We start from the raw sequence: 13,094 nt of genomic DNA, 5'->3' as shown, positions 1-13,094 counted from the left end.
TCGTAGCGATGCGATGCGCGTTAATTAGTCTCTTTCTCTCTTTCTTTCCAGGAGCGGGGTCAACGGTATGCCTTTGCAGGAATTGCTTAGGAGCGCAGAAGTAAGCGGTGCCATCGAACTCGAACGCAGGTGAGTTGGCATTAAACAGGGAGCAGGGAATGGGAGTTGTATAGTATTGCAGTCTCTTACTATTGTCTTTCTCTGCTTTCCCGTTCACAGGAGCTGCAGTTGCTGTGTTATTCCATCAGAGGGCAGAAAATCAAAACGTAACTCTTGCGAAAAATGAAGTTATTGAGTTGAGCAGCTACTAGTCTATGATGATCTGGGTAAGGGTTGGAACAGAAGTGGAAGCAGAGTCCTTGAGATGATGCTTTCAGTCTTCGGATGAGTATGCTGCAAACAAGCATGGATGTTCACCACACGTGGAGAAACAGGAACGGTAATCATTACACTGCTCTGGTAGGTAACAGACGAAACACTAAGCACAAGGTGTGGCACGGGGCTTGGTTTTATAGCCTTGGGCTGTGCCCTGTCAACACTAGACCACCAGAGATGTCAGATCTTTGTATCTGCCAGGTGCCATCTTGGGTTCCATAGTGGGTTCTTTCTTGGCGGCCATGTTGGTGTGGGTCAATCCCATGCTCATTGAACGCCTATGCCAGCCAGCCACCTTAAGTCCACATTCTCCCTACACTGTCATGGGGGGAGGTACTCCTATTCCTAACCCACCAGCCTTGTGTCCGTACTGGAATCGTGCGTGACAGCACTCCCCTACAAAGCCCCCCCTCCACCTCAAGGAGAGCCAATCCTGGTACTGGTCTGGTGGGATGATTGCAGTGATAACAGGCTAGCAAACGCGGGGCATGAATGTTTTCTGCGGGTTCCCATGTTCTATCTAGCACGCTGTACCCTTTCCAATCGTCCAGGTAATGTAATCTTTGTCTGATAATTTTGAAATCTAAAATGTCCCGTACCTCATATTCTTTTTCCCCATCTAGGATTTCTACTGGAGGAGGATTATGTATGGAATTTCGTGTGCCGGGATGTATTGATTTAAGTAATGATATGTGGAAGACAGGGTGTATCTTTAATGCTGGGGGTAATTCAAGTTTGATTGCAACAGGATTAATGATTGATACTACTGGATAGGGACCAATAAATTTGCAGTGGAACCTTTTGGGACCTTTTAACTGAACATGTTTGGTTGAGAGCCAGACCTTTTCACCTACTCGATATACTGGCGCATCTCTCCTTTTCTTGTCTGCAAAGTATTTGTGGGCAGCCTTGGTGTCGTGCAGGGCTTTGGAGGATTGCTTTAATGTTTCTCCAAAGCTGTGGCTGGGTCGAGAGCTGTGGCACGCAGGTCCCTTCAATGAAGCAAATAGAAAGGGGAGAAACCGGTGGAACTGTGGACACTGTTATTGTACACATACTCAGCTGCCCAAAGAAGGTCGACCCAACTGTCTGCTTGGGCAAACATGCAACGCAGGTATCGCTCTAGGGATTGATTGGTCCTTTCGGTTTGACCATCGGTTTGTGGCTGATGGCTGGTGGACATGATTTCGATTTGGGCATTGTCACAACAGTTTTTCCAAAACTTGGATCCAAATTGGCTTCCCCGAGTTGTTCTGGTATGCCTTTCCTCTGGGCGACCTTCAAGTCTATGTAGTTGCTGATTGCTCCGCATTCGATATAGGCTTCCATGGCATACATCTTCTGAGGGTGCCCTGGATTGATGAGGATTACGGGTATGATAAAGTGTGAGATCGTGGTTGACTTTTCTTCTCTCGACAAGCCAATCCCTTGTTTGGGATCCTTTCAGTCCACCGTGAGCCCATCAATTTCTCCTAATGGCCGTTTACTTGATTTGTTAGTACAGTCCTTCAAAAAGTGGCCTGTTTTGCCACAGTACAAACACAACTGTTGTTGTCGACACCTCTCTCTTTCTTCCTTAGACAGCAGCCCTCTCACACTACCCAAATGCATGGCGTTCTGGGGAACTTTCCTTCGGAACGTGATTCTACTTCGCGTGGGCGTATGTACAAGGGCCGCCCTTCTGAGTGGGAGCGGTCTGTCTTTCTTTCCTGAAACCGGTGGTTTAGTTGTACCACTAAGTCTATGTATTCCAAGCAACGCTCATGCGGATTGACTACTTGCGCTAAAACATCTTTAAGTTCTCCACGAAGTCTTGATAGAAAAGGGTAGTTCTCTTTTCTTCTGGCCAATTTGTTTCGGCGATGACTTGATTAAATTATCTAATATGATATGAAATGGCATTTATAACGCGCCTATTCACAAGTGTTTCAAGGCGCGACGAGGGAAGGGAGGGGGAACAGTGGGAAGACAAACAGCGATCCTACTAGGCCAGGTGTCATTCAGATTGCACAAATGCATGGGAGGGGAGGGAGAAAGTGCAAGGGAGAGGGGGAGGGGAGAGTGCAGTACACAGGATAATAGACTAATAACATAGTAAGTATGGCCAGCTGGTGGCAAGTGCAAGGGTAAGTTCAGACATCCGGTATAAAGTGCTGGTAGAGGGACTGAAAGGATAGAGCGACAGACAAGAGTGCGGAGGTGCCAGAAAGGCAGTGCAGGAGTGTGACTGGCATTGGAGGGGACCCGGGCCCGAGATCAGTGGGTGGCCAGGTAATCAGTGCAGTTTCAGCCAGGGGTTCAGCAGGGGAGAGGAGGAGAAAAAGCAGAAGCAAAGCGAAAGGTTTAAGGTGCTTCCGGAACCGGAGATGGTTCTCCACAAGTTTCAGTGAGGCAGTGATAAGGAACAAAAGGAGGGTTCCAACCACAGACGTATTTCTAAACACTATTTTTTGGTGTCTAAATGATTGTTTTAAAGTTATTTACAAATTGAGGTTTCGAATAGTAAACCTAGTATCTAAATGAGTACACAATCGTATCCCCTATTGTAGAAAATAAGGCACAAATACCCTATTTATGTAGAAAATATGTATATTTTTAATTCACTTTATTCTTTGTCAGTATTATTAACTCATACACAATCTCAGACTATTTGTCTGAAAGGGTGAAGAAATCACAAAAAATCAAACCAGAATCACAAAGGAGAAAGGACCAGAGCTGGTATGCTGGTTATCTAAAAAGCACATGTTAGGTGGGTTAGTAACATTTGTGTGATGCAGAATTAATTGTACAACATCAAGAAAAGCATGTGAAAGAGAAAACAGTAGAAAAAAGTTAGCACTGTATGGCAAAAATTATTCAACATTTGCACACTTGCACATCGTAATGAAATACGTAAGGGCACCAGATATTGGGTCCCTGACTGTTGGCCCAGGATGTTTGATAACCTGTTTTGCCTTTCAGGATGTTTGATAGCCTGGTTTCTAACCAGGGTGGCTGTAAAATTCTATAAACAGAGGACCATCGATGGTTTTGGTCCTCTGTTTATAGAATTTTACAGCCATCCTGGTTAGATCGCTCAGGTCCTTAGAGCTTAGCTAGACAGTGGCCCTCATTACGACCCTGGCGGAAAGCGACTGACCGGAGCGCCACAGCGTAAATAGCGTTTCCGCCATTGCACGAAGGAGCAAAGTGCGGCCCATTCCGACCCATCGGGCACGAGCACCACGGCATGGCGGAAGTGCAAAGTCCGCGATGGCGGAAATGACCCCAAAACGGCCCACACCGCCGCCGTACGGCGCCCTAGGTGCAATACCGCCACCCCACTTAGCGGTCACCGCAGTGTGCGCCTACCGGAAAGTACGGTGGCCGGAAATATACGGAAACGGAAGTTAAAACATGGGGCCGGAACGGGAAACATCCCGGCGTACACCTATAAATACACTAAAACCACACAACCACTAAAATCACTACCCTGAAACACACCCCAACCCGTCAACCACCCTAGCGAAACCAAGAAAAATGGGAAAAGTAGCGAAGAAAGCGTGCGACCGCAAGCGGCAGGTCCACTTCTCCCGTGAGGAACTCACCGTGCTAACAGAGACCCTCCAGGAGAATGCTGCCGTCGTCTTCTGCACGCAAATGACCAGGACGGCACTTGCAAACAAGAAGGCCATATGGGCTCTGGTGGCACAGCGGGTAAGTGCGGTGGGGACCGCACCCCGCACCCCACAGCAATGCCGCAAGCGATGGGACGACCTGCGGATACGCGTCCGCAGCATACTCTCTGCCAACCGCAACATTGCCACAGCCACCGGGGGAGGTCCTGAATCACCCATCAAGTTGACCCCCTGGGAAGAAATCTGTGCCTCCACCATCGGAATGGAGAGCATAGAGGGAGTCGGAGGGATGGAGAAAGGAGTGCAGACATCCGAAGATTCAGGTAGGTGGGCCAGATAAAACAATGCCAAATCCACACAGTCCATCCATGTGAAGTACCATGCGTCCACATAGTGCAACAGAAACACATGTCCAGGAGAACGCCCACACACATCGGCCTGATAGCGCACGTTAAAAACCACAATAAATACATAAATAATTAAAAACCCCAAATACACGCACTACACGTGCAGCAGGCACACCCTAACTGCAGGCTGCCAAACAACTGCACCCTCACTCCACACACAAATCAAAGCACCTCCAAGGCCCCGACCCAAATCACCCTCAGGTACCACCCCAATGCATGTGATACAATGCCATTCCAATTCCCACAGACCCATCAATAACCCTCGCCCTCCTTTACTCCACCACAGGGTCCGATCCAAACGACGAGCTACAGGACACCCCTACCAGCACACCTGCAAAGAGGGCCAAGACCAACGGCCAGAGACCCTCCACCTCAGCTGCACGCATCAAGACACGGCAGCAGCACAAATCAGGTGGCAGCACAGAGGAGGGAACATCAACAGGCACCCCAGCAGCCAGCATGCCCACAACACCACCACCACAGGTCCCCCCAATGGATGCCACAGAAGGCACTGCCTCTGGTGGCTGCAGCACCATAGGTGACACCCCATTGATGGCAGCATGCTCGGACACAGAAAACGGGGATGCCGAAGTCAGATCCATCCATGACCTGTCCCAATCCCCCTGTCTGTCCCATCCCGTACAACATGAGGATACCACGCAGGGGCACCCACAAGACGACGACTGGCCATCCCCCACAAGCCCTGTGGCAAGGCAACATGAGGACAACAGCCCCTCTGTGACACCCCCGCAAATGGCCATGGCCCAGCAGAGGCAACAGTCCCTCGACCAGTTGATCGAACAACAGCAGCAACTGGCCACGCTCCTCAAGGACCATGCCGATGAATGTGGGGGCACTAAGGCAGACATAGAAACATCAACTGAGACACTTAGGGCACAAATCGAGAGTAGTACCGAGAGCCTGAGAGTCCAAATGGAGAGTAGCACCGAGAGCCTGAGAGTCCAAATGGAGAGTAGCACCGAGAGCCTGAGAGTCCAAATGGAGAGTAGCACCGAGAGCCTCAGGGGGGAACTGCATGCGACGGCCAAGGACGTATGTGCCGAACTTGCCGCAGTGCGCCGTGTGCTCACTGAGCTCTCGCAAACCCTTAGGGACATGCATGGACGTGAGCAGGCAGACACATCATCCGTTGCAAGTTCCGTCCAGGGCAGCCCCCAACGTAGATCTGGGAGGAACCTGCGCTCCACAGGCAGGGGTGCCCCTGATACCCGCAGAGGGGGCATGCAATAGCGACAGCCCACTGACAATGAGCATCTTTGGACACTGGTGTTCGGGGGGGAGGTAGGAGGGTGGAGGGGGTGTGTTGGGCTCACTTGGGTGGCGGGTCGATAGGGTGTTCAACATGACATCACATATGCCATTAAAAGTGCACGATCAACCAATGAGATGTGTGGACATTGATCTTTGTGTACTAGGCCATCATAGGCGTACAGTCCATGTTGTGCATGTCCCAGACACACGCAGTGCCACGAGTCCCGTGTCCATGTATCAGCCACCAGGCGTGAGTGCTAGAAGCATACATCAATGAGATGCTGACGAATGTCACGGGCCTCCGGTGCCTCGCAGACTCCATGAGGTGCTGCCACATCCCCACCCTCATCATGACCATCTTCAGGTGCTTGCAGTTCTGCGTCAGGGGGCATGGGCACATTTCTACGTACGCACATGTTGTGGAGCATGACACATGCCATCACCATCTTTGCAACCTTCTCATGGCGGTACAGGAGTGCCCCGCCAGACCTGCTGAGGCAGCGGAAACGGCCCTTCAGTAGGCCGAATGCCTGTTCTATGACTACACGGGTACGTGAGTGGGCATGGTTGTAGTCCTCCTCATGCTGGTCCCGTGGGTTCCGGACTGGTGTGAGGAGCCATCTCTTCAGTGGATATCCAGCATCACCTGTATGTGGACGAGAAACGTATGATGTGGAATGCCATTGATACGTACGCACACCCCCCCCCTTCCTGCCAGGTCATTGGCAATTCACATACCCCACATCATCATGCATGTAATGAGACTCACCGAGTAGCCAGGATCTGTTCCCTGCGTGTCGCTCCATGTAGCGTGGTATTGTAGAGTTCCTCAAGACCATAGAATCATGGGTTGATCCAGGGAATCGGGCACAACAATGTGTAATGATCCTGTTGGAGTCACACACCATTTGTACATTCAGGGAATGAAATTGTTTTCGGTTGCGGTACTGGGCCTCCATGGCATGTGGGACGACCAATTCAACATGGGTGCAGTCGATGGCACCAATGCAACCCGGTATGCCGGCAAGTGCATGGAATCCCACTTTCGTGTTTGTAATTTCCTGCTCCGAGCGTGGTAGGGAGATGTAGTCGTCTGCGTGCTGCAGGAGGGCATCGAGCACTTGCAATAGTGTCCGTGAGAACAGTGGCTGAGAAATGCCATGCAACTGTCCGACTGTGTGCTGGTAGGTGCCTGTGGCCAGGAAGTGGAGTACAGACACCACCTTCAATAGGGGTGGGATGGCTGTTGGGCTATCTATCATGCTGACAAGGTCAGCCTGTGTCATGTCCACAATGGCGGCTATGGTGTCCCGGTCCAGACGGTAGAGGGTGTGGATCTGCTCATCAGTGAGGTTGAACGGATGGGCTCGGAGGCGTGGTATTGCGGGCTGCCTGCGTGGTGGTAGTGGCTGTGCTGGTGGGCCTTGCTGGCCCTGCCTTGGCCTCCTCCTCCTCCTGCGTCTCCTCCGTGCGGCTGGTTGTAGTTGGTGTTCGTCTTCTTCTTGGAGTTGGAGCACTTGCAGTGCTATCAGGTCCCCCAGGGCCAACATCGCGAGTCCTGCCGGTAGCATTTCGGTGTGGTTGTGGGAGGAGACTGGCTGTGCAATTTATGTGTTTTCAGGCTGTATGGCCTCCACCTGTGGTGATTCATTCCACCTGTGCAAACTGCTCTCCCCTTTGGCCGAGCACGTCACGCGCACAACGCTGCAATTCGGGGAATGGTATCTTGCTATTGCTATCATGTATTTGTACCCGATGGCCGTGTAAGATTGGATTGATATGTTCATTCTGCTGTGGTCCCATTGTTTCCCATACTATCTGTGCAGTCGCGAACAGACTTGTGAAGGGTCAGTGGAACGTAGTACTCGAGTAACGGTGGGCCCTCATGCATCACTGTACCGAGTTGCAACGACGGGCGGGGCGTCCCATTCGTGGGTGAAGGCAGTTGCCATTTTCACACACAGCCGCACTCGATGGAATAATTAGTGATTTCAAACGGCCACAGATGCCTTTCCGACGTGGTGTTGCAAATGAGGAATTCGAAGGGCGGCGCTTTCGGTTTCCAGCTAGCGGCGAGGAGATGCCCACAGGTCTGACTGCAAATATAACGTTCTATTGTTCAATGTCCTTGAGACAGGGCCCATGGCGAGGGAGCAATGATTGATATGAATAGTTTGGGATGCGCAATAGCTACGTGGGCGATGAGGCCGGCCGTTCCCAAATACATGTTACTTCACAACACTGGAATTACGGGCTGGGGCACTGTGGATTTTGCAGGCTGCATAACGCACAGACTCAATGGATGTTTCTAATGTTATGTGAGTAATTATTCAGGCGTTTTGATCCCGGGATGAGGGAATGATGAATGGATGCATGGGCAGGTGATTTGATACAGAGTTTGCCATGTACAGGGCTTCTTGGGATCTATCCGCCTCCCCTACGCTATGTGATGCAGGGCTGCCATAGTGGGACCATCGTCTATCTGGCCTTGTTGAGCCCTCCCTGTCTCGAGGCGCACTCAGACACTTGTGTCCATGCACGTTAACATTCCCATCTGATGGATTCTGTTTTGACAGACGCATGCACAGGTACACTCGTTTGTGATGGTGTTTGCACCTCGATATAGATGTTTATGAGTCGCAAGTGGTTTTGGGGTGGTGATGATCCTTTTGAGTGGGCTAGCATGCATATGGCTGTGGATTTCGTGTGATCATTGAAGTGAGTTGTTCGAATGTGGTTCTGATGGCCATTCTGTTCTTTTTCTTTTCTTTTGGTTGACAGGTATCTCCTCCCCTTTTGCCACTGCCATCTGTATGCCACTCCTGCAGATGGATTTTACTCCCGACACCTGCTGCTTCGTGTTAATCAGTGGAGCAGCATTACGATCTTATGGGACGATCGCCAATGGCCCACATGCCCTTACGCAGTACTGGTGGCTCGGAGCAACATTTCGGCCTTTCAGCTGGACTAGTGCCTCCCCATTGGGACGGCCCTGCGGTTCTGTGCGCTTCCATGTTGCCTTTTCGTACGTGAATGTGGCTCTGTGTACCATGGGGGAACAGGGCGACACACAAGTAGTGGCTGGTCATTTCTTGCGAATGCAGCCCACAATGGTGATTAGTGTTTTGGAGTTCATGGCCTGATGGCTGTATGGGCTTGGTGACTTTGATGTGCATAAATTTCTATTCTGATTTGGCCCGTGTAGCGTTTTTCTTTGCAAGTGATGTGGCATATGCCTATTTGGGGGGCGATGTATTGTGAGGAGATCTGCATTGGGTTCCAGCTTCGGGGTTTAGTTGCGTGGTACTGTACTGGGCGCGTTTGCCTACTAAGCCCGTGAGGTCAGGGATGGGGGCTGCCTATATGACAGTTTGAATGTTGTCATGCTCAGGGGCGGGGGATTGGGTTTTGTGTAACAGATGCCGGTCAGCCAGGTGGACTGGTGGAATGATGTGATTATCGGAATATTGCTGGTCACAGGTGCCTGTGTTTGCGTGCGTTTCTTGGTGGGGGACTGTGGTCATGTCCATTGGGATTGCTTCTGTATTCGTGCCATCTGTGCCCTGCAGCTCCCATTGGCCCCTCTTGTGTTTCTTTTGTTCGTTGGCATGCATGGGTGACTTGTACATTTCAATGGTTGCATTGTGACTTCATTGCACCTACGGGGGGTTGTACTTTGTGGGCAGGGAGCGGTGTACAGGCACTCAGTGGGGCCGTTTACGGTTGATTCGCGATGCCGTACTTCTCGCCATGGCGGAATGGTACATTACGCCATGCCTGATGGCGTTAGGTACATGTCCGCTAGGGTCGGAATTGGCGTACCGTTGCACCATGGTGGTGTTTGCGGTTTGGCATGGCGCGCGCGCGCGTGCTTGGTGCAGTTAGCGTTGGCGTTCACTACGGTGTCGCTAATGGCTTCGTACTTTGCGGTGACGGGTCATAGTCGCACCGAGCGCTATTCGATGGCGGTTGCATTTCCGCCATCGTTTTTCGATTTCCGCCAGGGTCGTAATGAGGGCCAGTGTGTGCCATGCTCAATCCGAGACCAGACCAACCAGTTCTTTCCTTTCTTCCTTTTTACCCTTCAAAATAAACCTTTAGACATGTGACTTGGCTGCAACCCTCCTCCCCAGGCCAACGAGAGGTAAGGACAAAATAGCACAGCAACACCAGAGCAGTAGTGTATGCGCCGTGCCAAATGCAGACCAAACCCTTTTGTAACCACAGGCCAAACATGCACTGAGCAGCGGCACACACCCCCAAACACTGCATACCCGTGAAAGTACAATCCACTGTCCTCGCAGGCATCTGGCACAGAGAACCAGAGACCAAAGCAGGCACAAGCATCTTGACAAGGGGCCGGACGCCATCGGAGCCAGTTAACATAAGGGGTGGATGCCCAGCGAACTAGACCCAGCTATTGCACATAAATTACAGGGTTTTCGCCGCACGAGCCCAAGCATGGCGACTCCAGCCCCATAGATCTGCCAATCATTCCAGGAGGGGATCAAGAAGCATCCACGAAAGCAGATGTCCGGCTTCTCCTGGGGGAAATCAGGTTAATAAAGAGCAGCATGGCATCTACAGTCACAGCCCCGCAGGAGAGAGTCGATAAAATTAAGGACAAGGTGGAAGCACTGGAAAACTACCAGCTGTCGAGTGACCTGGTAGAAATGAAGCTGGAGCGGTGCTTCCAGGACCTGGAGCAAAGAAATTTGGATTTCGTAGCCAAGGTAGACGACCTTGAGAATCGCGAGAGAAGATCCAATATACTCATACAGGGCCTCAAGGAGTCACCAAATGAAACCCCATCAAGCCATGAAAGGCAAGTGAAAGCCTTAGTCAACTCCCTGTTTGCCACCCCCCTAATGCCTGACCTGGAGTTTGAAAGAGTGCATCGTGCAGGGGGCCCCACAAATGGTCCGAGGTTGGTTCTAGCAAAATGCCACCACTACAGGCACAAGATGGAAATTGTGCAGTGGGCAAGGGATCAAGGGCACATTGACTTTGAGGGCTCGTGTGTTAGAATTGTTCAAGACCTGTCGGCAGTTACACTAGCCAAAAGAAAGGATTGTCACCCATTAACTACATGGCTACATGAACAAAAGATCTGCTATAGATGGGCCTTCCCCTTTGCGCTACCCTTTGAACACCGCAGTGAGGAAGAATACCGGGTGGTTACTGCGGAAGAAGCAAAGAGTGTGCTACAGGGCTTAGCAACAGGAGCAAGCAGAGTCGAGATGAAGGAACTCCTGTCATCCTCTGCACTACCCAGAAGACCGGAGGGCCCCTGACCCAGAAGGGGGCGTGCTAAGGGCACCAGGAAGTTCAAACGGTTCAATACACCATGACTTGCTGTTATCGAATGATCAGACATAAACAGACAATCCGACTTTCCAAGGCCAACGGGGAATGTGTCGTGGCTTGGGAGTGGGAATTCTTTGAAAAAGCTGAAGCGTCCACCAATTGAAAAGCATGAAGGCCTGACTTTTTTGTTTTCTTTGCTGTCCGGACTGGGTGTTTAAGTGTTGGTAGCAAGCTGTAACTGCAAGCTGTAACTGCCGATCTGATGGGGGCGGGCGAGAGGGTTAGAGACTAGGGAACTTCACCACAGGGCACATTTTCAAAGAAAAGCACATAATGCACCTACACGGGTGGCGCACCTGAAAGGAAATAATACACTCAAGACCACAGCGGCTTTGGGCACGAGAGGGCGTATATTTGCACTGGGAACACAGGCAATCATTAGATCATCTTTAAACTATAACGTGGCGAATAACTCAGTTCGTTTTCGGTCCTTAAACGTGAAAGGCCTCAACTCACCCCAAAAGCAATCAATGTTGGTAAGGGCATTTAACCTGTTAAGCTTAGATGTCCTATTTGTTCAAGAAACCAAATTCCAAAGAGGAGAGGAATTTGACCTACAAGGTAGGCAACTTGGAGGAGCCATTTGGCTCTGCAAAAAAGGGAGGTGTAGGTATGTTATATCGGGCATCACTGGTGTTACAGATCACAAAGACCCATAGAAACATGGACGGGAGGTACCTGGTGATCAACAGGGTTATTCAAACGAGAGCAGTTAGATTGTGTTCAGCCTACGCACCCAATAGCCAACAGATTTCCTTCAGCAAGGAGCTCTTGGCTTTCCTAGATAACTGGAAGAAAGGGGCACTGATTTGAGGTGGCGACTTCAATATGGTGATTGATCCCGCTCTTGACTGGGTTTCATATAGAGAGGGACCCACTCCGCCCCCAGGGAAAGGGCTTTTCCAACCCCTTTTACAGGAGCAGTTCTTGATCGACACATGGAGATCCTGCCACCCACAAACCAGAGCATACACTTTCTACTCTCCCCCACATCAAACATTCACCCATATAGACTATATCTTGGTGGTGGCACATGAGCATATCATTCCGAAAGCAGCCATCGAATTAGTCGGTTGGTCAGACCACGACATAAGCACTATTGAACCTAGATCTAGGCCGGAGCACTCCAACCGACAGAAGATGGATCTGCAACGACACACTATAGAAAGACCAGGTCTTCAGGGAATCACTCGATGTCGAAATGAGGAAAAATGTGGAACGAAATGGCACGGGAGACCGCTCACACAAACCGCAGTGTTGGAAGCAGCGAAGGCAACGATGGGAAGGCTACTGATATCGCAGGGAACCTTAAAAAAAAGGACTAAGCTGCTGCAGGAGACATCCCTTCAGAAGTAAACAAGACATAAAGAGGCAGACTTGTCAAATGGTGTAGGAAATCCAACAGGTACACTGGCGGATATAAGGGAGCTCAGGCAAAAGCTTAAAGAATTATGGGCTGGAAAAGCACTGACACAGCTTAGGTATGTAAAACAGAAGTTTTATGAAAAGGGAGACAAGGCACACACATCACTAGCAGCTAGATTAAGAGGGCAGAGAGCTGAAAGGGCAGTGTACAAAATCAGAGATCTAAAAGGGAAAACGCTGAACAAGCCGACTGAAATCACGGCTCCGTTTGCCCAGTTTTATGAACAACTGTACACCTCAGACAGCGAGTCACCCCATGAAAACGTAGAGAAATTCTTGGAGAAAACTACACTCAAAACACTGCGAAGCCCAGATAAGGATGAACTGTGTGCCTCAATAAAATTGAAGGAAATGAGGGCCACAATTTCGAAATTAAAGGCAGGTTCAGCGCCAGGGCAAGACAGCTTTACTCCAGCATTTTATAAAACCTACAGCGGGGTCATAGCACCTTCCTGACTCGCCTCTTTAATGACATCATGGCGACAGGTCAGGCCCCAGAATCTTTCACAGAAGCCTGCATTATCGTTCTCCCCAAGGGGAAGGGAGAGGCAAGCTCGAGTGTGGCTCTTACAGGCTGATCTCCCTGATAAACGTTAATGCCAAAATGTACGCTAGTGTCCTCACTAACAGG

The 13,094-nt window shown here is 50.5% G+C and overlaps 1 protein-coding gene across 1 annotated transcript in view; it reads right to left on the bottom strand.

Moving 5' to 3' along the window:
- Positions 1-13,094, bottom strand: part of SGO2 (shugoshin 2) — a 437,789-nt gene that overhangs the window by 370,404 nt on the left and 54,291 nt on the right. The gene's annotated exons all lie outside the window — the stretch shown is intronic.

Source organism: Ambystoma mexicanum, chromosome 9 (assembly GCF_040938575.1).
Source record: "Ambystoma mexicanum isolate Mex_15411 chromosome 9, UKY_AmexF1_1, whole genome shotgun sequence".
NCBI classification, from domain to species: Eukaryota; Metazoa; Chordata; class Amphibia; order Caudata; family Ambystomatidae; genus Ambystoma; species Ambystoma mexicanum.
The sequence above is the reverse complement of the archived record's forward strand: the minus strand, read 5'-3'. Positions and strand labels throughout refer to the sequence as shown.